The sequence below is a fragment of the Triticum dicoccoides genome, chromosome 1B (assembly GCF_002162155.2).
Source record: "Triticum dicoccoides isolate Atlit2015 ecotype Zavitan chromosome 1B, WEW_v2.0, whole genome shotgun sequence".
NCBI lineage: Eukaryota > Viridiplantae > Streptophyta > Magnoliopsida > Poales > Poaceae > Triticum > Triticum dicoccoides.
In genome coordinates, this window is record NC_041381.1 from 430,548,802 (window position 1) to 430,574,533 (window position 25,732).

Genomic DNA, 25,732 nt, shown 5'->3' on the forward strand with positions numbered 1-25,732 from the left:
CTTGGTCACTTGATGCTCATATGATGTACAGGAAGCAACCTCCTGCCAAAGCACGACCAGTGAGATGGCTCGCCCCGTCATCAGGCAACGCGAAGTTCAACGTCGACGCAGCGGTAACCAGAAATGGTGGGGCAGTGGGGGTCATCTGTAGAGATGATAGAGGTATGTTTATGGGAGCTTCGACACTTTCTTTCAGATACACTATGGATCCCCCGACTTTGAAAGCCCTTGCCATCAGAGAAGCACTCGCCTTGGCGGATGATCTCTACTTAAGGCGCATCCAAGTTGCATCGGACTGCAAAACGGTGGTGCAGGCCATATATAAGGAGAATTTGGCAAGTTATGGTGCAGTTATTCATGAGATAGTCGAACATTCTTTAGCTTTTGATTTATATAATTTCAGTCATGAGTTTAGGAGCTCAAATTTTGAAGCTCGCAACTTAGCGAAGCATGCTTTATTTCTCTGTGGTGGCCGCCATGTTTGGTTAGGGCATACCAGAATTTACCGTCCGTCCCTGTGATCAGGATACTTCCCCGAGCAGATCCAGGACAGTCTCAATGTTAGACTTCAGCAGGAGACCATCGCGGTGTAAAGTACCAACGACAACCTTAAGGGCGGTCCTCATCTTCTCAGCCACCGCCGCGACGTCTTGGATCCAGGCCTCCGCATCATCGTTCTGGATCTCTGGCAGCGGAGCTGCAAAAAGCAAACAAAGAGCATATCAAAGAGGAGGCAACCTAGAAGGTTAAAGAGCACTCAAGGTCCTTCCGAAGTTGGACAACCTTCTATTCGGCCACTCAGGCCACGTCACCCTGCTGCGTCAATTTCTTCTCCGTGGCCTCCAGAGCACGCTGGATCAAACCCCGACGGTCCTTATTCTCCTCTGAGTCATTACAAAGGGCGCGACATACATCCTGCTCCCGTTGAAGGGTAGCCTCCAAATGTGATTTGGAGGACAACATTATCTCTAGCTCCTTCATGGCGGTATGTTCCGCCTCCTCCGCCTGCTTACGGTCCTGGAGGCCTCATCCAATTCTTGACGGAGGGCTGCAGCATCCCCGGGGGCTACACATCCCTGGCACGCTGCAAGCCACAGGTCTTCTGCTCAAGAGCTCCCAGCTGCTCCTCCAACTCCGAGACCTGCGCAACAAGGCTATGGTTCTCCCCAACGAGCACCTAAACAAAAACACAAGGTAAGACACCATCCAGTTCGTCTACTAAAGACATATGTTGAACCAAGCATGGCTCTCAGGCTACCACCATACTTGGTCTCGGGGGCTACTACCACTACAAGTTAAGGGAAAAAGTTACCTTGAAGTTGGGATCTGCAGAAAGCCCCACCTACTTCAAGACTGATCACAGGCACTTCAGCGCCTCGTTGGCAGCCCTTAAGGGTGTCACGATCTCCTAGGGAACCTCTGGCGGAAGCCCCTGTGCATAAATGAAGGGACCTCCGGCGCAACCGGCGGAGAATGAACTGCCTCCCCTCTGGACAGGCTGTTGGAGACTCCAGCGGTGTGCTGGCCAAGGGTGCGGAGGGTGTGGCCGACTGGTCAACACTGCCAGCTACGGCCTTCGAAATTGTAGGTGTCGTTGTCATGCTCGCTAAAGGAAAGACAAACACTCCAGGGGAGCCTAGTCCTTCCACACGGACATGTGATGGACCTATGGGCCTCACGACAGAAGACGAGTCCCCATCCCCACCGTCCTTGGTGGTGCTCTCCGTGTCCGTGGCCACCACAAGCACCACAGAGGCCCTCCCGCAAACAGGCGGATTCATTAATCTACTGCACCTATTAAAGGCATAGGGAGCTCGGGTAAAATACTTACCTGGGGGCTGGCGTCCGACCTCTGAAAAAGGGGCTCAAAAGATAAGGGCGCACCGAGCAAAGTCACCAGCGGTGTGGCTGCGATCGCAATATCCACAGAGGACCACACAACATAGGAGGTCCCCGCTCCAAGAGAGGAGGCACTGAAAAAAGCAAACCAAAGATAAAAAACCATGGAAACTAGCAGAGGTCAGACCAAGATATGGTAAGACACGACTTACGGGGTGGTCACTAGAGCATGTCGCCTCTGTGGCGGCACCGGGATGTGCAAAGGGGTCTTCAAGCCTCGGGATTTTGGGGAGCTCTCTCGAAGCTCTTGACCGTTGCTGCGGGCCGGAGACTCCTTAGGCAGGCCTCGACGGAGTTTCTTGAGGGGTTGATGCGGCGTCTCAGCCTCAGCCTTCCCCAGATCATCTTCGCCGACCTCGTCCTCCTTGCTTTCCTCGTCACTGTCGGCCTCGTCTCCATGGTCATCATCCCCATCGTCATCATCATCCTCATCTTCATCATATCCATCATCGTCGGCGCCACTATCGTGGCCCTCGGGCGAAGATGTTGCTGCTTCACTACCTCCTGCTCGACGGGGTCTTTCCCGTCCATGTCATCTGAGGCCTCCATGTCAGAGGCCTCTTCCTCCTCATCCTCAGAAGCCTCTTTGGAAGCCCTCCTCCACCTCTTCGCGGACTCACCCTTCCCTCGGGCAGGCCCGGGGAGGGCTGGCATCATCAAGGCAGACAAGTTGGAGCTCATGTTCTGCCCCAGTAGCAGGGGCTTAGAATGATACGCCACGAAGACGGCGAACCCCTATGGAACAGTGACATAGGGCATTAGAAGAAGAGGCCTTGACCTCCAAAAAGATGGAACTGCAACACCCGTCGGGAGGTCGACCGAAAAAGGCTTGACGACTTTCCTTTAGAAACTTGTGATGGTGTCAGGGCCCACGAGGAAGGTGAGGTACTCGTCAATGTCCTTCGGGCTCTGCTCCTCCTGGGAGAACCGTGCGGGGTCTCTTGGCCCAGTGTGTTGGGACAAGAGGAGGGCTTGGGCATGCAGTGGCAAGCCGTAGTCCGCACCACCCACGTCTACATGATATGGCCTCCGGTCAGTCCACAATTCTTCAGAAGGAAGAAGGGTGGTAGCATCTGCCAATGCCTTAGCCTCCAACGATAACCTGTACAGGGGATCCCACGACCGTAGCTTCCGCGGGGGCTCATTCATGAAGGCAAGAAGTTTGTTACCAATACCCTCCACATAGAACCAGGACTTGTGCCGCTCCTGAATGGACTTTGGGAGGTCAAAGGAAAGAAAGTGATTTGGGACGGAGCTGCAGGATGGATCCCCCAAGGTCGCAAAACGCACCCCCATTCATTTGAACGTAGACACGGAAAAAGTACCGGAACAACTCGAAATAGGGAGCTATCTCAAGGAAGCACTCACATAAAGGTGATAAAGTTTGTGATATGGAGTACTTTGTTGGGGGTGATGTGATGCATTTGGCAACCAAAAATCCAGAGAAGTCCATGCACAAAGTTGTGGAGGGAAAATTTGATACGTCTCCAACATATTTATAATTTATGAAGTATTCATGCCATGTTTGCAACACTTTTATATGGTTTTGGTATGATTTTATTAGAACTAACCTGGACTAATGTTATTTTCAGCAGAACTACCGTGTGTCATTTTTGTGTGCAGAAATAAAAGTTCTCGGAATGGGCTAAAAATTTAGGGACAATTGCATTTTTACCCCTAGTTGGTTCCTACCCATGGGTTTTGCCCTTACTTTTCAAGCTTGCTCAGTTTTGCCCTTACTTTTTCCATCAAGGTCCCTCGAATGCCCTTTGACCGTTTGACCAAAACTTTGAAAATTCATAACTAATTCATATGAACTCAGAAAAATGCAAATAAGATATCAAAATGTTCAGATAAATGTTACCTTTAAGGGCATATCATTTGCATTCAGGACAAAAGCATTGTTTAAACTACCCAAGGTAATTAATGTTATTAACATTATTAAAAATAAATAGGTATAAACAATATTTTTTTCATGAATATAAATTATATGCAAATGTAGGTGATGTTTTCTGAACATCCTGATACCTTATTTGCATTTTCCTGAGTTAGTATCAACTTGTTATGAAGTTTCCCAATAATGGTCAAAGTCGTTAGAACATTCGTAACAAGTAGATACAAACTCAGAAAAATGCAAATAAGTTATTAGGATGTTCAGAAAACATCACCTACATTTGCATGTAATTTTTATTCATGGAAAAAATATTGTTTATACCTATTTATTTTTAATAATGTTAATAATATTAATTACCTCGGGTAGTTTAAATGATGCTTTCGTCCTGAATGCAAATGCTATGCCCATAAAGGTAATGTTTATCTGAACATTTTGATATCTTATTTGCATTTTCTGAGTTCGTATGAATTAGTTATGAATTTTCAATGTTTTGGTCAAACAGTCAAAGGGCATTCGAGGGACCTCGATGGAAAAAGTAAGGGCAAAACTGAGCAAGCTCGAAAAGTAAGGGCAAAACCCGTGGGTAGGAACCAACTAGGGGTAAAAACACAATTGTCCCAAAAATTTACGGTAATTTTTTATGGACCAAAAGATACCCTAGGAGCATAGGAGTTGGGCCAAGGAGTGACCGAGGAGGCCACAAGCCCAGGGGGCGCCCCCTAGGGCACCCCTGGCTTGTGGACTCCTCGGGAACCCCCTTGACGTGAGACCAACGCCAAAAATTCTTATAAATCCTGTAACCTCTAGAAAGAAACCTAGATCATAAGTTACGCCGCCGCAAGCCTATCTAGCCATGAAAAATAAATAAATGGGAGCCCGTTTTGGCACCCCGCCGGAGGGGGAAACCATCACCGGAGGCCGTCTTCATCATCCCAACGGTCTCCATGACGAGGAGGGAGTAGTTCACCCTTGGGGTCGAGGGTATGTACCAGTAGCTATGTGTTTGATCTCTCTCTCTCTCTCTCTCTCTCTCTCTCTTGTGTTCTTGATTTGGATCGATATTGATGTACCCCGAGCTTTGTTACTATAGTTGGATCATATGGTGTTTCTCCCCCTCTAACTTCTTCTGATGAATTGAGTTTTACCTTTGAGGTTTCATTATTATCGGATTGAATACTATTATGGATTTAAGAACACTTGATGTATGTCTTGCATGGGATACCCATGGTGACAATGGGGTGTTCTATTGATTCACTTGATGTATGTTTTGGCACTCAACTCGCGGATTCCCGAGGTGACATTGGGGTAATCTATGCATAGGGGTTGATGCACGTTTTCGTCCTTGTTTCTCCGGTAGGAATCTTGGGGCACTCTTTGAGGTTCTTTGTGTCGGATTGAATATTATGAATCTGAAGTTGTTTGATGCATATCGTATAATTGACCCATGGATACTTGTGGTGACATTGGAGTATCTAGGTGACAATAGGGTTGATTGATGTGTGTCATATGGTGTTACTTTACTATGAACTCTAGGGATGTTTGTGACACTTATAGGAATAGCTCAATGGATTGATCAGAAAGAATAACTTTGAGGTGGTTTCGTACCCTATAAGCAATTTCATCTTATGTTCTCCGCGATAGGAACTTTGGAGTGACTCTTTGTCGCACGTTAAGGGATTGCCATATGATTTAATTATGTTATCATTGTTGAGAGAATTTGCAATAGTGAAAGTATGAACCCTAGGCCTTGTTTTCAAGCATTGCAATACCGTTTTTGCTCACTTTTGTTACTTGATAACTTGCAATTTTTATATTTTCATATTACAAAAACCTATATCTACTATCCATATTACACTTGTATCACCATCTCTTCACCGAACTAATGCACCTATTCAATTTACCATTGTATTGGGTGTGTTGGGGACACAAGAGACTCTTTGTTATTTGGTTGCAGGGTTGTTTGAGAGATACCATCTTCATCCTACGCCTCCCACGGATTGATAAACCTTAGCTCATCCACTTGAGGAAAAATTGCTACTGTCCTACAAAACTCTGCGCTTGGAGACCCAACACGAGTCTACAAGAAGAAGGTTGCATAGTAGACATCAAAATCCAAGCCACCTCCCCAAATATCCTGAGCACAAGACATGCTCACCGTCACGAGGCTCCGGCGGGACTTCTGCTGACGGGAGTCGGACTCCCAGATCCACCGGCATCAAAAGTTGGTCCTTATACATCTGGACCTCTTCCTACATAGCCGTGGAGGGGAACCACTTCCCCGTGGATCTAGGGAGGCCCCCACCAGCTTCTCGCGGCCCTTCGAGGTGGTCTGCTTCCGCTTCTTGTCGGCAACACTCATGCACGGCTCCTGGCTAGGAGCCTGACCCCCCTTCTCACTCCTGGTCCTAGCCATCAACAGCGGAAAGGATGGGTCCGGCAAATTCGGTGGTGGGGAAACAAAGACGTACATTTTCGATACGTGAAGATGAGGCTAGCAATGGAGAGATGGATTCAAATGAGTAGAGAGAGAGGGGGGGGGGAATCCGAAAACCCCTCACTTTCCCTCCTCTTATAGCTATATGAAAAATGAAACATCGGCCTCACAACATGACACGTGCCCCACTCCTCGTATAGTTTCCTATTTTGCAGGAGACAGGTGCAAGAACTACGTCACCATCATCATATCTTGAGATTACTGGGATACACCTCAAACGGTTTCCCAACAAAGCTCCAACATGGCCCAGAACAGCGCAATCCAGGTGCACAACCCCTCGAGAAGTGCTACGGCCATGGGGGATTAATATTCGACCTCTTGACAAGAAGGGACCACGATAAAATATGAAGAAACAAGAGCCCATCAAAGGTCTTGAAGACCACTCCTACGACCTCCGCCATGCTTGGGGGCTAGTGACGGTGTCATACACCATGGGTTGCTCATTTGAGGGAGCCCGACCTTGGGCTCCACCAAGGCCCACTAGGAGTTGGAAATATGCCCTAGAGGTAATGATAAATTGGTTATTATCATATTTCCCATTCATGAGAAATATTTATTATTCATGCTAGAATTGTATTGACCGGAAACTTAAATACATGTGTGAATACATAAACTACACCGTGTCCCTAGTAAGCCTCTACCAGACTAGCTCATTGATCAAAGATGGTTATGGTTTCCTAACCATGGACATGAGTTGTCATTTGATAACGGGATCACATCATTAGGAGAATGATGTGATGGACAGACCCAATCGTAAGCTTAGCATCAGATCATTTAATTATTTGCTATAGTTTTCTTCATGTCAAGTATCCGTTCCTTAGACCATGAGATCATGCAACTCCCGGATACCGGAGGAAGGCCTTGTGTACTATCAAACGTCACTTCATAACTGGGTGATCGTAAAGGTGATCTACAGGTATCTCCGAAGGTGTCTATTGGGTTGCATGGGTCGAGACTGGGATTTGTTGCTCCGTGTGACAGAGAGATATCTGTGGGCCCTCTCGGTAATACAACATCATAAGAAGCTTCATGTTACTAATGGGTTTAGTCATGGGATCTTGTATTATGAAACGAGTAAAGAGACTTATCGGTAACGAGATTGAACTAGGTATGGGGATACCGACGATCGAATCTCGCACAAGTAACATATCGCCAGTCAGAGGGAATTGTACGAGATTGACTGCATCCTTGACATCGTGGTTCAACCGATAAAGATCTTTGTTGAATATGTGGGAAACAATATGGGCATCTAGGTCCAGCTATTGGTTATTGATCGGAGAGGAGTTCCTGTCATGTCTGCATGTTCCAAACCCGTAGGGTCGCACACTTAAGATTCAGTAGCACTAGGGTAGTATTGAGATATTAATAGTGGAAAATCCGAGGGTTGTTCAGTGTCCCGTATGGGATCCGAGATGTCACGAGGAGCTCTGGAATGGTCTGGAGGTAAAGATTTATATATGGAAAGTTGTTGTCGGGGTTCTGGGAAAAAGTTCGTTTTTTCGGTATTGTATTGGGAAGCCACCGAAAGGTTCTGGAGGGGTCCGGAAGTCCTCGAAGGGTTCCACCACGTCCCATACAGTAGCATGAGATGTAGGGGGGAGCCCTGGACTTAATGGGCTAGGGACACCAGCAGCCCTTACAATCCCCATGCTCATGGGGAAGGGGAAACCCTAAGGGGGAGGGCCTCCACTTGGCTTGAAGGGCACTCCTTCCCCCTTGGACGCTGCCCCCGCTGCCTTGGGAGGGGGGCTAGGGATTCCATGCCCATCCCTCACCCCTATATATAGTGGGGAGGCACGGAGGGCAGCCGCCCCTTCCGTGCTTGCCCCGTCTCCCTCCCATTACTCTTCCTCCACGTTCCGTCAGCGTTTGGCGAAGCCCTGCCGCAGTTCCGCTGCCACCACCACCACGCTGTCGTGTTGGTTAAGATCTCATCACCTCCTCTCCCTCACTTGCTGGATCAAGAAGGAGAGGACGCCACCGAGCCATACATGTGCTAAACTCAGAGGTGCCGCACGTGCGGTACTTGGATCAGATTGGATTGCGAAGCGAGTATGACTATGCCAACCATGATCTCTAGATCGTTAACGCTTTTGGTCTACAAGGTATGTAGAAACCACTCTCCTCTCATTGCTATACATCTCCTAGATTATATCTTGGGTGTTTCATAGGAATTTTTTGATTTTCATGCTTCATTCCCCAGCACTAGGCCCAAGACAGGGGTAAAAACCCTGAGGACACCGAAGACCTTCTTGACCACCAAGGCAAGGGCGGCAGCGGGGGAGATCACATCTACCTCTCTATAAACCCTAGGCCTCCTTCGTCTATATAAGGGGTGTTAGGGCATATTTCTCCCTTAGTGGTTTTGGTGATTGATGACAATGCTTTTGCGGACTAATCGTGTGCATTGAGCATTTCAGATAATTCTACCTCATGGCACAAGACGATTTAAACCCCTTAGAATATTTAGGAATACGGTGTTTTCTTGTGTTTCTTTTTTGGTGGAGTTGAGTCATAGGAACACCGTACTATTAAGAGGGGGTCCGCTTCGGAAAGGTTTGGGTGGAATATTGACATACACTTTCCTTGCACCCTTTTTTCCTTTCCCGACAATTGAGCTTGTTCATCCTTATGTTTGAACCTTGTCAGAACAGGCTAAGCGGTAGTACCGCTTCTCACCACGGTAGTACCTCGAGTGGTGTTGTCACGGTGTAGTTCAGCTCCTACTTCCGCCTATTTTGAGGGTTCTGTAAATGAGCGGTAGTAGAGCAGTAGTTCGCCACAGTAGTACCACTCTGGCGGCACTACGGGGCTAAATGCCTCTCTACTACCGCAGATTTACAAGACCTCTTTGAGCTAAGCGGAAGTACTGCTACTCTCCATGGTAGTACCGCTCAAGCAGAACTACCGCTAGAGTACCGCGGGGGGTACTGCTTATTTGCCTTGTTATGTTGAGGTCTATTCACAAGCGGTAGTAGGGTGACAGTTCCCAATGATAGTACCACCTGTGGCGGCACTACCGCTCCATCTTCCTCTACTACCATGGGTATCGGTTGCTGTTCATCTCCACGTGGTAGTACCGCTGGAGGGCACGGTAGTACAACTCCGGTGGCACTACCGTTCCCCTAATCCGCTCAGAATGAACTAGGTAGCCGACATTTCTGTGCCAGCAGAAGTACTGCCCATCCGAGCGTTACTACCGCTTATGCGCGGGCTGTGGGAGCATAATGGTTGGATTCTTCTTCCGACTATAAAAGAAAGTCTTCTTTCTCCTAGTTGACTACCTCTTCCTCCCCCAAGCTCCATTCTTGCTCACAAGCTCATTCTTGCTCGATCTCTCTCCCTAGCCAATCAAACTTGTTTATTCTTTAAGGATTGCTTGAGGAGGCCTAGATCTACACTTCCACCAAGAGAAAATTGATCCCCCCACTAATCCCTTGCGAATCTTGTTACTCTTGGGTGTTTGAGCACCCTAGACGGTTGAGGTCACCTCGGAGCCACATTCCATTATGGTGAAGGTTCGTGGTGTTCTTGGGAGCCTCCAATTAAGTTGTGGAGATTGCCCCAACCTTGTTTGTAAAGGTTCGATCACCGCCTTCAAGGGCACCACTAGTGGAATCATGGCATCTCGCATTGTGTGAGGGTGTGAGGAGATTACAATGGCCCTAGTGGCTTCTTGGGGAGCATTTTTCCTCCACACCGCTCCAACAAAGACGTACTTCCCCTCAAAGGAAGGAACTTCGGTAACACATCCTCATCTCCACCGGCTCCACTTGTGGTTATCTCTCACCTTTATTTTGTGCCTGCTATTATTGTGTTGTATCCTTTGTGTGCACTTGTTGTAACCACTTACGACAAGATCTTTGTCACCTCCATAAACGAGAAACATATCCCTAGTCCTTTTCAGGTACTTCAGGATGTTCTCGACCGCTGTCCAGACATCCACTCCTAGATTACTTTGGTACTTCCCTGCTAAACTTATAGCAAGGCACACATCAGGTCTAGTACATGACATAGCATACATGATAGAACCTATGGCTGAAGCATAGGGAATGACTTCCATTTTATCTCTATCTTCTATAGTGGTCGGGCATTGAGTCTGACTCAACTTCACACCTTGTAACACAGGCAAGAACCCTTTCTTTGACTAATCCATTTTAAACTTCTTCAAAACTTTATCAAGGTATGTGCTTTGTGAAAGTCCTATCAAGCATCTTGATCTATCTCTATAGATCTTGATGCCCAATATATAAGCAGCTTCACCGAGGTCCTTCATTGAAAAACTTTTATTCAAGTATCCTTTTATGCTATCCAGAAATTCTACATCATTTCCAATCAACAATATGTCATCCACATATAATATTAGAAATGCTATAGAGCTCCCACTCACTTTCTTGTAAATACAAGCTTCTCCAAAAGTCTATATAAAACCATATGCTTTGATCACCTCATCAAAGCGTATATTCCAACTCGAGATGCTTGCACCAGTCCATAAATGGATCACTAGAGCTTGCACACTTTGTTAGCACCTTTAGGATCGACAAAACCTTCTGGTTGCATCATATACAACTCTTCTTTAAGAAATCCATTAAGGAATGCAGTTTTGACATCCATTTGCCAGATTTAATAATCATAAAATGCGGCAATTGCTAACATGATTCGGACAGACTTAATCATCTCTACGGGTGAGAAAGTCTCATCGTAGTCAACTCCTTGAACTTGTCGAAAACTTTTTGCGACAAGTCGAGCTTTATAGACAGTAACATTACCATCAGCACCAGTCTTCTTCTTGAAGATCCATTTATTCTCTATGGGTCGCCTATCATCGGGCAAATCCACCAAAGTCCATACTTTGTTCTCATACATGGATCATATCTCAGATTTCATGGCCTCAAGCCATTTATCAGAATCTGGGCTCATCATAGCTTCTTCATAGTTTGTAGGTTCATCATGGTCAAGTAACATGACTTCCAGAACAGGAATACCGTACCACTCTGGTGCGGATCATGCTCTGGATGACCTATGAGGTTCTGTAGCAACTTGATATGAAGTTTCATGATCATTATCATTAGCTTCCTCTCTAGTTGGTGTAGGCATCACGGGAACGGATTTCTCAGATGAGCTACTTTCCAAATTGAGAGAAGTTACAATTACCTCATCAAGTTCTACTTTCCTCCCACTCACTTCTTTCGAGAGAAACTCCTTCTCTAGAACGGTTCCATTCTTAGCAACAAAGATCTTGCCTTCGGATCCGTGGTAGAAGGTGTACCCAATTGTTTCCCTAGGGTATCCTATGAAGACACACTTCTCCGATTTGGGTTCGAGATTATCAGGCTGAAGCCTTTTGACATAAGTATCACAACCCCAAACTTTAAGAAATGACAGCTTAGGTTTGTTGCCAAACCACAGTTCATACGGTATCGTCTCAATGGATTTTGATGGTGCCCTATTTAACGTGAATGCAGTTGTCTTTAATGCATAACCCCAAAACTATAGTGGTAAATCGGTAAGAGACATCATAGATCGCACCATATCTAATAAAGTGCGGTTACGACGTTCGGACACACCATTACGCTGTGGTGTTCCAGGTGGCATGAGCTGTGAAACTATACCACATTGTTTTAAATGAAGGCCAAAATCATAACTCAAATATTCACCTCCACGATCAGATCGTAAAAACTTTATTTTCTTGTTACGATGATTCTCCACTTCACTCTGAAAATTCTTTGAACTTTTCTAATGTTTTAGACTTGTGTTTCATGAAGTAGATATACCCATATCTGCTCAAATCATCTGTGAAGGTCAGAAAATAACGATACCCGCCACACTCATCGGACCGCATACATTGGTATGTATTATTTCCAATAAGTCATTAGCTCATTCCATTGTTCCGGAGAACGGAGGTTTAGTCATCTTGCCCATAAGGCACGGTTCGCAAGTATCAAATGATTCATAATCAAGTGATTCCAAAAGTCCATATTTATGGAGTTTCTTCATGCGCTTTACGCCAATATGACCCAAACGGTAGTGCCACAAATAAGTTGCACTATCGTTATCAACTTTGCATCTTTCGGCATCAATATTATGAATATGTGTATCACCACGATCGAGATACAGAAATAGACCACTCTTTAAGGGTGCATGACCATAAAAGATATTACTCTATAAATAGAACAACCATTATTCTCTGATTTAAGTGAGTAACCATCTCGCAGTAAACAAGATCCAGATATAATGTTCATGCTCAATGCTGGCACCAAATAACAATTATCCAGGTTTAAAACTAACCCCAAAGGTAGATATAGAGGTAGCGTGCCGACAGCGATCACATCGACCTTGGAACCATTCCCGACACGCATAGTCACCTCGTCCTTAGCCAATATTCATTTAATCCATAGTCACTATTTCGAGTTACAAATATGAGCAACCAAACCGGTATCAAATACCCAGGCACTACTACGAGAATTAGTAAGGTACACATCAATAACATGTATGCCAAATATACCTTTGTTCACTTTGCCATCCTTCTTATCCGCCAAATAATTGGGGCAGTTATGCTTCCAGTGACCAGTCCCTTTGGAGTAGAAGCACTCAGTTTCAAGCTTGGGTCCAACTTTGAGTTTCTTCCCGGGAGTGACAACTTGCTTGTCATTCTTCTTGAAGTTCCCCTTCTTACGCTTGCCCTTCTTCTTGAAACTAGTGGTCTTGTTAACCATCAACACTTGATGCTCCTTCTTGATTTCTACCTCCGCAACCATTAGCATTGCGAAGAGCTCGGGAATAGTCTTTTCCATCCCTTGCATATTGTAGTTCATCACGAAGCCTTTGTAGCTTGGTGGCAGCGACTGAAGAACTCTGTCAATGAAACAATCATCTGGAAGATTAACTCCCAACTGAGTCAAGTGATTATGGTACCCAGACATTCTAAGTATGTGGTCACTAACAGAACTATTCTCCTCCATCTTGCAGCCATAGGACTTGTTGGAGACTTCATATCTCTCAACTCGGGCATTTGCTTGAAATATTAACTTCAACTCCTGGACATCTCATAAGGTCCATAACGTTCAAGATGTCTTTGAAGTCCCGATTCTAAGCCGTAAAGCATCACACACTGAACTAACGAGTAGTCATCATATCAAGCTTGCCAGACGTTCACAACGTCAGCTTCTGCTCCTGTAGCAGGCCTTTCACCCAGCGGTGCATCAAGGACATAATTCTTCTGTGCAGCAATGAGGATAATCCTCAAGTTACGGACCCAGTCCGTGTAGTTGCTACCATCATCTTTCAACTTAGCTTTCTATAGGAATGCATTAAAATTCAAGGGAACGGTAGCACGGGACATTTATCTACAACATAGATATGCAAAAACTATCAGGACTAAGTAATGATAAATTAAGTTCAATTAATCATATTACTTAAGAACTCCCACTTAGATAGACATCCCTCAAGTCATCTAAATGATACGTGATCCAAATCAACTAATCCATGTCCGATCATCACGTGAGATGGAGTAGTCATCAATGGTGAACATCTCTATATTGATCATATCCACTATATGACTCACGTTCGACCTTTCGGTCTCCAGTGTTCTGAGGCCATATCTGTATATGCTAGGCTCGTCAAGTTTAACCCGAGTATTCCGCATGTGCAAAACTGGCTTGCACCCATTGTATTTGAATGTGGAGCTTATCACACCTGATCATCATGTGGTGTCTCAGCACGAAGAACTTTCGCAACGGTGCATACTCGGGGAGAACACTTATACCTTGAAATTTTAGTAAGGGATCATCTTATAATGCTACCTCCGTACTAAGCAAAATAAGATGCATAAAGATAAACATCACATGCAAGCAAAATATGTGACATGATATGGCCATCATCATCTTGTGATTTTGATCTCCATCACCAAAACAATGTCATGATCTCCATCGTCACCGGCTGGACACCTTGATCTCCATCATAGCATCGTGGTTGTCTCGCCAACTATTGCTTCTACGACTATCGCTACCACTTAGAGATAAAGTAAAGCAATTACATGGCATTTGTATTTCATACAATAAAGCGAAAACCACAAGGCTCCTGCCAGTTGCCGATAACTTTTACAAAAACATGATCATCTCATACAACAATGTATATCACATCATGTCTTGACCATATCACATCACAGCATGCCTTGCAAAAACAAGTTAGACATCCTCTACTTTGTTGTTGCAAGTTGTATGTGGCTGCTACGGGTGTCTAGCAAGAACCGCACTTGCGTACGACACAAAAACCACAATGGTGATTTATCAAGTTTGCTGTTTTAACCTTCACAAGGACCGGCCGCAGTCAAATTCGATTCAACTAAAGTTGGAGAAACAGACACCCGCCAGCCATCTTTATGCAAAACTAGTTGCATGTCTGTCGGTGGAACCGGTCTCATGAACGCGGTCATGTAAGGTTGGTCCGGGCCGCTTCATCAAACAGTACCGCTGAATCAAAAGATATTGATGGTAAGCAGTATGACGATCACCGCCCACAACTCTTTGTGTTCTACTCATGCATATCATCTACGCATAGACCTGGCTCGGATGCCACTGTTGGGAAATGTAGCATGCAATTTCAAAAGAATTCCTACATGCACGCAAGATCTATCTAGGAGATGCATAGTAACGAGAGGGGGAGAGTGTGTCCAAGTACCCTCGTAGACCGAAAATGGAAGCGTTTGCTCAACACGGTTGATGTAGTAGAACGTCTTCTCGTTCCGACCGATTGAGTACCGAACGTATGACACCTCTGAGTTCTGCACACGTTCAGCGTGATGATGTCCCTTGAGCTCTTGATCCAGCAGAGGGTCGAAGAAGTAGATGAGTTCTGTCAGCACAACGGCGTGGTGATGGTGATGTGATCCGCATAGGGCTTTGCCTAAGCACCGCGAGAATATGGCAGGAGGCGTAAACTGCGGAGGGGGGGGGGCACCACACATGGCTTGGAGCAATTGGTGTGTCTCATAGGGGCGCCCCCCGTATATAAAGGAGGGAGGGATGGGAGGCCGGCCTAGGTGTGGCCCAAGTGGGGAAGAGTCCCACTTGGACTCCTAGTGGGATTCGGCCGCCCTTTCCTTTTTCCGGAGGTGGAAAGGGGGAAGGAGTAGGAGAAGGAGAAGGAAGGGGGGGGGGCGCCCCCATCCCTTGTCCAATTCGGTTTCCCCCTGGTGGGGGCGCGCTAGCCCCTTGTGGGCTGGTGTGACTCCCTCCTATGGCCCATATCTTTCCCCGAGGGGTTTCGGTAACCCCTCCGGTACTCCGGTATGTACCCGATACATTCCGGAACCCTTCCGGTGTCCGAATACTACCTTCCAATATATAAATATTTACCTCTCGACCATTTTGAGACTCCTCGTCATGTCTGTGATCTCATCCGGGACTCCAAACAACATTCGGTCACCAAAACACGTAACTCATATTATACATATCGTCATCGAACGTTAAGCGTGCGGACCCTTCGGGTTCGAGAACTATGTAGACATGACCGAGACACCTCTCCGGTCAATAACCAATAGTGGAACCTAGATGCTCATATTGGTTCCCACATATTTTATGAAGATATTTATCGGTCGAACCGCTATGTCAACATATGTTATTCCCTTTGTCATCGGTATGTTACTTGCCTGAGATTCGATCATCGGTATCTTAATACCTAGTTCAATCTCATTACCGGCATGTCTCTTTACTCATTCCGTAATGCATCATCCCACAACTAACTCATTAGTCACATTGGTTGCAAGGCTTCATATGATGTGCATTGCCGAGAGGGCCCAGAGATACTTCTCCGGTACTTGGAGTGACAAATCCTAATCTTGATCTATGCCCACCCAACAAACACCTTCGGAGATACCTGTAGAGCATCTTTATAATCATAGTTACGTTGTGATGTTTGATAGCACATAAGGAATTCCTCCGGTGTCTGGGAGTTGCATAATCTCATAGTCCGAGGAATATATTTGACATGAAGAAGGCAATAGCAATAAAACTGAACGATCATTATGTTAAGATAACGGATGGGTCTTGTCCATCACATCATTCTACTAATGATGTGATTCCGTTCATCAAATGATAACACATGTCCATGGCTAGGAAACTTAACCATCTTTGATCAACGAGCTAGTCTAGTAGAGGCATACTAGGGACACAGTGTTTTGTCTATGTATTCACACATGTATCAAGTTTCCGGTTAATACAATTCTAGCATGAATAATAAACATTTATCATGAATAAGGAAATATAAAATAACATCTTTATTATTGCCTCTAGGGCATATTTCCTTCAGTTATCTTATCTCATTTTTGTGCAAATCCCGTATTGTCATTAGTTCACCAAAAAGGGGGAGATTGCTAGGGCATATTTCTCCCTTAGTGGTTTTATTGATTGATGCCAATGCTTTTGTGGACTAATCGTGTGCATTGAGCATTTAAGATAATTCTACCTCATGGCACAAGACGATTTGAACCCCTCAGAAGATTTAGGAAGACGGTGTTTTCTTGCTTTTCTTTTTTGGTGAACTTGAGTCGTAGGAACACCGTACTATTAAGAGGGGGTCCGCTTCGGAAAGGTTTGGGTGGAATCTTCGCGTACACTTTCCTTGCACCTTTTTTCCTTTTCGACAATTGACCTTGTTTATCCTTATGTTTGAACCTTGGCAGAATAGGCTAATTGGTAGTATTGCTTCTCACCTCGGTAGTACCGCTCCAGCGGTACTGCCGCGATGTAGTTCGGCTCCTACTTCCACCTATTTCGAGTGTTATGTAAATGAGCAGCAGTAGAGCGGAAGTTCGCCATGGTAGTACCGCTCTGACGGTACTACGGGGCTAAATGCCTCTCTACTATCGCGTATTTACAAGGCCTCTTTGAGCTAAGCGGAAGTACCGCTACTCTCCTCAGTAGTACCGCTTAATTGGAACTACTGCTGGAGAGTACCTCGAGGAGTATCGCTTATTTGCCTCATTCTGTTGAGGTCTATTCCACGAGCGGCAGTAGGGCGGCAGTTCCTAACGGTAGTACCGCCTGTGGCGGCACTACCGCTCTGTCTTGCTCTACTACCGCGAGTATCGGTTGTTGTTCATCTCCACGCGGTAGTACCGCTAGATGGCGCGGTAGTACTGCTTCGGCGGCACTACCGTTCCCCTGATCCGGTCAGAATGAACTAGGTAGCCAACACTTATGTGCTAGTGGATGTACCGCTCATCCGAGCAGTACTACCACTTAGGTGCAGGCTGTGGGAGCGTAATGGTTGGATTCTTCTTCCCACTATAAAAGAGAGTCTTCTTTCTCCTAGTTGACTACCTCTTCCTCCCCCAAGCTCCATTGTTTCTCACAAGCTCATTCTTGCCCGATCTCTCTCCCTAGCCAATCAAACTTGTTGATTCTTTAGGGACTACTTGAGGAGTCCTAGATCTACACTTCCACAAAGAGAAATTTGATTCCCCCCACTAATCCCTTGCGGATCTTGTTCCTCTTGGGTGTTTGAGCACTCTAGATGGTTGAGGTCACCTTGGAGCCACATTCCATTGTGGTGAAGCTTCGTGGTGTTGTTGGGATCCTCCAATTAAGGTGTGGAGATTGCCCAGCCTTGTTTGTAAAGGTTCGATCGCCGCCTTCAAGGGCACCACTAGTGGAATCACGACATCTCGCATTGTGTGAGGGCGTGAGGAGATTACGGTGGCCCTAGCGTCTTCTTGGGGAGCATCGTGCCTCCACACCTGGTTGTTGTTGTTAGCATATCAATCCTTTCAAGTGTAGGCCAGGAAATCCTTAATCCCATCTAATCTCGGATAGAAACTCTCGGTAGTAACCTCAAACAACATTGTAACCCCTCCAACGAGGTATCCCTCCACCACGAATAAAAAACATGCAGGATGTTGGGTTGGTACGTCACCATCATATCTACTATTCCAAACTCTTTTGCCCTTGTTTTGGACTCTAATTTGCATGATTTGAACGGAACTAACCCGGACTGACGCTGTTCTCAGCAGAATTGCCTTTGTGTTATTTTTGTGTAGAAATCAAAGTTCTCGCATTGACCGAAAAATTTACAAAGAATTTTTGTGGAATATCACTGGTACATTGAGCTGCTATACAAACGGTTTTAACCCCTTTTCACGATGGCATTTTGAACCATCATCAAGTGAGTGTGGGCGATAGGGGGGTCCTTCCCACATGACCCAGAAACCGTCGGGGATAGGTCCTCTGGTCACACACGGTGGGCAAAATGAGATCGTGTGCGACGGGCGAGCGATCAAATACAATTATACAGGCCCAATCGATTCCGGTTGTAAGTACATCCCACACAGCCAGTCCCAGACAAACGTTTTTGTTTGTTATGTACATTCCATACAGTCAATCCAAGGAATACACTTCCGTTCTTTTGTACATCCCACACAGTCAATCCAAGAGGTACGTTTCTGCTGGTATGTACATCCCACACAGTCAATCGAGGGAAAACGTTTCCATTCATATATACATCCCACACAGTTTTATGTGTAGTCTCGTGTGTGATAGGTGTAACTATCACACATGCTCTGCCTCGGTTAACCGTTTGCTTTTATTCAACTACATCACACACGATTTGATGAAGAAAACTGTATGGCATTGGGCTACCCATCACAACAGCTTTTACTGCTAGAACCGTCTGCAAAGTTCCATGACCCATTTAGCAGGTTTATTGGTTTACAATTAATAATTCTAGTATTACGCAAATTCACATTTCGTATCGAACAGTTGTTTTCCAATTTTATATCAGGCACATAAATATATTTTAACATCACAGTACGATAACTACCTGAAAACAACCAGTACAACATTTAGCTAGTTCACCTTCATAAGAACAATATATTCATTTCCTTAATCAATATCATCCAGGCTCGTCTTATCCACCTCTGCTTTCAGTTCAGTAAGAACCTGTTTTGCACTGACCAACTGGAAAAGTGCCTCCTCCTTCGCCAACACCATCTTAGCAAAGTCTAATTAAAATAATATGAGCTCATTCTCCATATTCCTCTCTTTTTCCCACATCTTGAAATATTCTCCAGCGTTGACAACACTTTCTCTAAGCCTACCTCTGTTCTCTTCCTCATACATGCTCCAGAGCTTTGCTAGGCACATCTTCAAAGATTGTGGCCACTCTTGATCAACACACTCCAGGTAAGAACACTTCCGTTCATCCTATAATATTTAAAACTAGACCAGTAACAATTGTAGGGGAAATGGGTTTCTAGCAACATAGAAAATCACCAAAAACATATTTTAAAAAACTGAAGAAACATGTTAATTATGGCATATCTTCTCAAAAAGATCAATGTGCAAATGAATTAATTGCTACTGAGACAACAACCAAGTTCTAAAACATCAGAAGCCATAATTAACTACAACAATGCTACAAGTTCTTAGTCATGTACTATAAATAAAAAATTGAACATTGTATGAGGAAGCTAAATATAACTGCAACAACATAGCGACAGTGTTTGGATGACACCAAATTGATACTAATAGGTGTGTACATGCACAAATTTAGTAACATAGAACTAATTGCACTAAGGACGTCCATTATGTATGCCAAAACCGGTGTCAAGACGACTGTTGCTACATTTGGCACCGGTGCCCTGCATTGGCGAGCCGATGCAGTGGAAAAAATCAGGGAACCAGACTCTGGAGCACCTAGTTGCTCCGATGCCCAGTTCCTTCATGCCATAAAGATGTAGTATTTTACCGCTTGGCTGCTCGGATGTGTGGACCAAGGTTGGCTGCACAAATTGCTGAAGCAGTGCCAAATAATTTTCTAATGGCACCGCTGATGAGATGGAAACATTTTTAGATACTAGGTACAAACTGTGACATTGTATTAACATCTAGAATAACATAGCATAGTGACAGTGTCTGAATCATATCTAACAAATGATTTGTAATGACAAAAGTGGGGCTAACCTTCTTTGCACATGCCAGAAACTTCCTCCCACTGTCCACAGATTCAAACACAACTAACTTCATGCATGGAGATTGATGGTGACAACGAGCAGGCAGATCTTTAGCCACCCCGATCCATTCATTGCAACTGATGGTCCTAGGGAGCTACAAGAATAAGAAATGACTCAAATTGACCGTCGGGTTAAAATCCTTCATTCCAAGTCATAACCCGAGAGAGAGAGAGAGAGAGAGAGAGAGAGAGAGAGAGAGAGAGAGAGAGAGAGAGAGAGAGAGATAGAAGAGAGGCATAGCCAGATGGTGAAAGAGTTGTCGTCGGAGGAGGAACCGCTGGAGAGGTCATTGAAGAAGACCATGGCGACCCCGGTGGTAGGATGCGAGACGAAGAGAGTAAGGAAGCAAGCGAGGAAGCGGCTATGGCTTCAGAATGAAGGAAGGAGGAAACATGGGAAATGTGACTTGTGGTCGGGGAGAAAAGGGGCTGGGGAAGGGGGACAGGGGTAGATATTTTGGCGGTAGGCCAAAAATTTCAAAATGTGGAGGGAAACTTTGCGCGCGGTGCCGCCGGACACCATTCACTTTGAACGATTGTGTGCATCACAAATGACTCTCTGCTTTACGTGCATGGGATGATTTTGATAATTCAAATTTTGATGGAAATTTCCCTGGGTACTGTCCTCATCCGCATCATTGCATAATTTAACATTGCTTGCTAATTTGGGAACACAAAAGAGCATATAACACACCGACCACACTTACTGAGTCGAGCAATTTTATTAATTAAACAAAGTCAGTTGACCTAAACATTACTCTAACAAAAGACTAGCCTTAAAAAGAAAGGCTAAGTACGCATAATTTTAACAAAGTCGCTGCCGCGCCGGCCTATGCATCATCGGTGTGAGATGAGACATCGATGATTTGTCCTGGCGACATGCCGCCGTTGGTGGACTCCGCGTCCCCACTGCTGAAGTCGAACGCGTCCTCGTCCTCGTCCTTGGCACCGCCCTCAAGGTTGTAGTACCCGTAGTAGTGTCTGCCCAGAGCTTGCGTTGGTACTCCATCGCTGATTCCTCGATGGACAAACTCTTCTCTACTTCGACCATGGCCACGAGCAACTCCTCCTCCCGGCGCTCCTCGATCTTCGCTGCCTCCTGCATCTCCAGCTCTTGCTCGGTGATCTCATGAGGAAGCAGGTGCTCCATGGCCACCGCCGCCTTTTCGGACGTGGGTTGTATGCTGGATTCCAAGGTGGCCTGGAATATCTTGGTGTGCGCGTCCTGGATCTTGGCGTGGATGGCCTCGACCCGAGCCAGGGTGACATCAGCAGCACAGACAGCGCCTCGAGTGTTCTCGGCGTTTGCAGCCGCTATCACAGGTGTCGGCTACCATAGACGCCCTCTCAGCGGATGCGGCGGCACACTCGGCGTAGGCGGCCACGCTCTCGGCACAGGTGGCGGCGCTCGGGGAGGACGCAACCACAGTACAGGCCCTCACGAAGCGTTTCCATGGCGTCATCTTTGCAAGAAGGGGTTGCAGGAATGGGGATCGAGATTCATGGATTCGGGGGTTGCCGGCACTGGAGCTGACGAAGCCGGTGAAGCTTAAAGAGGAAGACTTAAATAGACCCACGATTTTTCATCGCAAACGGTTCCTAGAAAAAACTTTGTGTGATGTTGCTGATATTTTTTATTAGCTATGAAAGACGAATTTGGAGTGAAGTGGCAACAGATGGTGTTCTAAATGTACGAGAAAATTTGTAGCAATAATACATCTGCCATGTCAAATTTTTGAAAATTTCATGGGTCATTTGACCTTTTAAGACATTTAAGTGATTTTTAGCCATTTAATGACCATAATTCAAATTTGAACTACATGTACATGCAACAACTAACCATAACGGTTTGAAAAGTCATATTTGTGTACTTATGTGCGAGTTACTTCCATGTGCAATAAATTGGAAGGAATTTTCAAACATATTGGTCTCACGGCTATGACACAAAGCATGGAGTGCCATGGCATTTAAATTACAAAAAATTTAAAAAAGATCAGAAACACATGAAACCTTCCTTGATGTAATTTCATGCCACCAAGATGATGTGGAAAAAATTGGCATGCTTGATGAAAGTTTGGACACACACCCTCACAAACCAGAGCAACTCACTAGAAGGCTCGTGGTTCCGAGAGGGAACAATGCATGTTTGATGACGAACAGGCGATAGCTTCCTCTTACGACCTTCAAAAAAATTGTCAGCATTATGGCAACCAGAGTACCCAGACTTGCCTGCCTGCGGCCCATGGCATGGCTCCTTAGACGGCTTGGTACGACCCATCTACAATAACGCCAAGACAAGACCCTCGCGAGGACCCCCAGGCCTCACGGGGCGAACGACACCAAGTCCTCCAGAGGGAGCGGCCTCCCTAGGGTGCCTCGCGAGGAGTGGAGATTTCTAGGCAGGTACCAACCTCAGGAGGCTGTAATGACGCAAGGATGATGACCAAGGCCAGGCGGGCGCCAGCGGGCATAGAGAAGGAAATTTCCTCTTTGGTGCTAAGGAGGCAAGGACAGGCGTGGGTTCCCGAGGAATCTACCAAAGGTTTCAATTCTGATGCTACAGGACCAAGACCACACTCGGCAGGACGGATGTCATCGCCGAGCCCACCGCCGTGTCATGACCAGAAGCTTTGCAGGCAAAGACCATCTTTCGTCAGGATAAGATGTACTACTTGTCCCCTTTCAAAATGGCCACTATGGAATACCTTCCCGCCTACGTTTTGTGGGAAGAGGACCAAGGCCACTATAAATATAGGTTAGCCACCACCATAGAAGGGGTCGACTGATTCAGACCTGGAGCCTCGCGAGGTTGTTCATCCTATGTACTAGTTCATCCTTAGCCCCTCGTGAGGCCAATCCACCACAAAGCAGGAGTAGGGTCTTACACCGCAAGGTGGCTCGAACCTGGGCAAACTGCCGCGTTCATCTTCTTCCTTGCTCGCATGGGTCTGGCTAGGCTAGGCTATGGGGCGATGAGCTTGAAGCTTGAGAGGTTGAGATCTTCACACATGCCCCAGAGTTCGAAACTTTGTGGGTCCGCGGAGCCCTGAATCCGACATTTGGCGCCAGGTAGGGGCGTGTTGAAATCCTTCTTCCACCATTCTCTTCGCCTCCGTTCCATCGCTCCCATGGCCGACGCTCACCGTGTCCGTGCCGAGCGCTGGGCCGCCCGTGTCACCCAGACGGCGCCCGTGGGCAACGGTGCTCCTCGCCACTCGGCCTCCCCCGCGGCCAATGCTGCCACTGCTGCGGCTCACGAGCAGCAGGACTCGTCGCTGCCGCCTTCCATGTGGTGTGATGGCCGCACCGCCGCTCCGTCGCCCACTCCAGCCATGGCGTCGTCCTCCCATGCTTGTCGTGGGCCGGCAAATGCACATGCTGCACTCCTCATGGCGCGCGAGCTCCTGTGTTATCGCCCCACTAAAGACCTCTATGACGACTAGCTCGGCCGCATCGCCGAGCTCGTTAGTGCCGCCGGTGAGGCCCCTGTACCGTCCCGCTCGCTGTCTCCCTCACCATCCCAGGCGAGTGATGTGGCTCACGGTGTGCCTCCTCCTCCTCCTCAGCGCGACGCTAACCCCGAGCCCAGGCGTGATGCACCCCAGCGCAACCCGCTGTGCGGAGCACCGACAAGGGATGAAGCAAGCTGCCAGGTGGTGCTGCACCCGCAGGCCGATGCACGTGTGCTCCCAGCACCTCAGCGCCAGCGCCAAGACCTCGCACCGCCAGAGCCTGTGGCACATTGATGGAAAGACCGAGCTCACCCCATGCGCGTTGCGCCTGTGAGCATGGCGGGCTGCCGTGCCTTTACCCTCGAGCTGCATCGTGTCATCTGGCCTGGCAAGTTCAGGCCAGATCTTCCCCCGCGCTATGATGGCAGCCCCGACCTCGCGGAGTTCCTCCAGCTCTACGCGTTGAGCATCGAAGCAGCAAACAGTGACGAGACAGTGATGGCCAACTGGTTCCCCATGACCCTCAAGGACAGCGCACGCTCGTGGCTCCTGACCTCCCAGAGGGGTCAATCTCCTTCTGGGATGAGCTTTGCAAGCGCTTCATCGCCAACTTCCAGGGCACCTGTGACCGCGCTCCTGCGATGGCCGACTTGCGGCGCGTGAAACGACAGCCGGGCGAAACCCTTCACAAATACATCAAGTGCTTCACGTGTGTTCGCCTCAAGATCCCAAAGGCGTCGGACAAGGCCATCATCTCGGTGTTCACTGATGGCATTCGGGATGTCAAGATGAAGGAGGAGCTCGCCATCCACTAGGACCTGTGTTCGGCCCTAGAGATATCAACCTTGCGACCAAGTGCGCAAGGGACGAAGAAGGCCGCCTCTCCCTCCTTGAGCTTCCGGAGGCCGACCATGAAGACAAGAAGGCCAAGGCCAAGGAGGCAAAGCGCAAGGGCCCCGCTGTGCTCGCAGCCAAGCCGAAGATGAAGCACGACTGAGGCCACGATGAGCCCCCCAGGGGAAACTGCCTGTTCTGCGTCTTCCATAACGTCCACAGCCACAACACCAACGACTGCCAGGAGCTCAGGGCAATCCGAGACGGGCGCCTTGGCTGCCGTCCCGAGTGCAGCGACCGCGGATACGACCATGGAGGAGGCGATGATGGAGGCCGTTAGGACAACCGCAACCCTCTTCAGGACTGACGCAACCAGCCTCACAAGGACCGCTGGCAAGGCCAGCCTCGTGACGGCCCCTAGTGGGATCAGCCTCATGAGGACCGTCCTCAGGGTAACGCCGGCTTCCCTCTGTTGCCGCCGCCAAGGAGAAATGACGACAACCAGCAAGATGATGGGGCTGGGGGCTTCCAAGAGCCTCGCGTGATCGCATGCATCCTGGGTGGTGCTCAGGCCCCCGCCTCCCATCACATCTTCAAGCAGTTCTCTCACGAGGTGAACGCGACCCTCCCCAAGCATGAGGCGTCGCATCCCCTCAAGTGGTCCAAGCATGCCATCACCTTTGACTCCATGGAACAACTCAAGTGCTCAACCGCCACTGGCGCGCTCTCGATGCTCTGCACGCCAACCACCAACAACATCCTCGTCACCAAAACCCTCATTGATGGTGGCGCGGGGCTCGATGTCCTCTCCATCGAGATGTTTGAGATGCTCCAAGTGCCCTATGACCAGCTCCTACCCACCAAGCCTTTCACAGGAGTGACCGAGGGCTCCACCGTTCCCCTGGGGCAGGTGCGCCTCCCAGTCACCTTCGACAAGTGTGACAACTACCACACCGAGCTCATCGACTTCGACATCGCCCACATTGGCCTCCCATAGAATGCCATCCTCGGGTATCCGGCCCTAGCCAAGTTCATGGCGACAACTCATCATGGTTACAACGTCCTCAAGATGCCAGTGTGCGGTGGAATCATCACGGTCGCCTGTGACAAAACGACGCGTTGTGTTCCCTCGAGCGCGCCTACTAGGCCATG

The 25,732-nt window shown here is 47.3% G+C and overlaps 1 long non-coding RNA gene across 1 annotated transcript; it reads right to left on the reverse strand.

Moving 5' to 3' along the window:
* Positions 1-363: 363 nt before the first annotated feature.
* Positions 364-2,227, reverse strand: LOC119339349. Its single transcript, XR_005164167.1, has 4 exons — positions 2,052-2,227; positions 1,313-1,973; positions 784-1,177; positions 364-697 (listed from the first exon to the last, which is right to left on the reverse strand). It is a non-coding gene; the product is annotated as an uncharacterized LOC119339349 (long non-coding RNA).
* Positions 2,228-25,732: the final 23,505 nt, after the last annotated feature.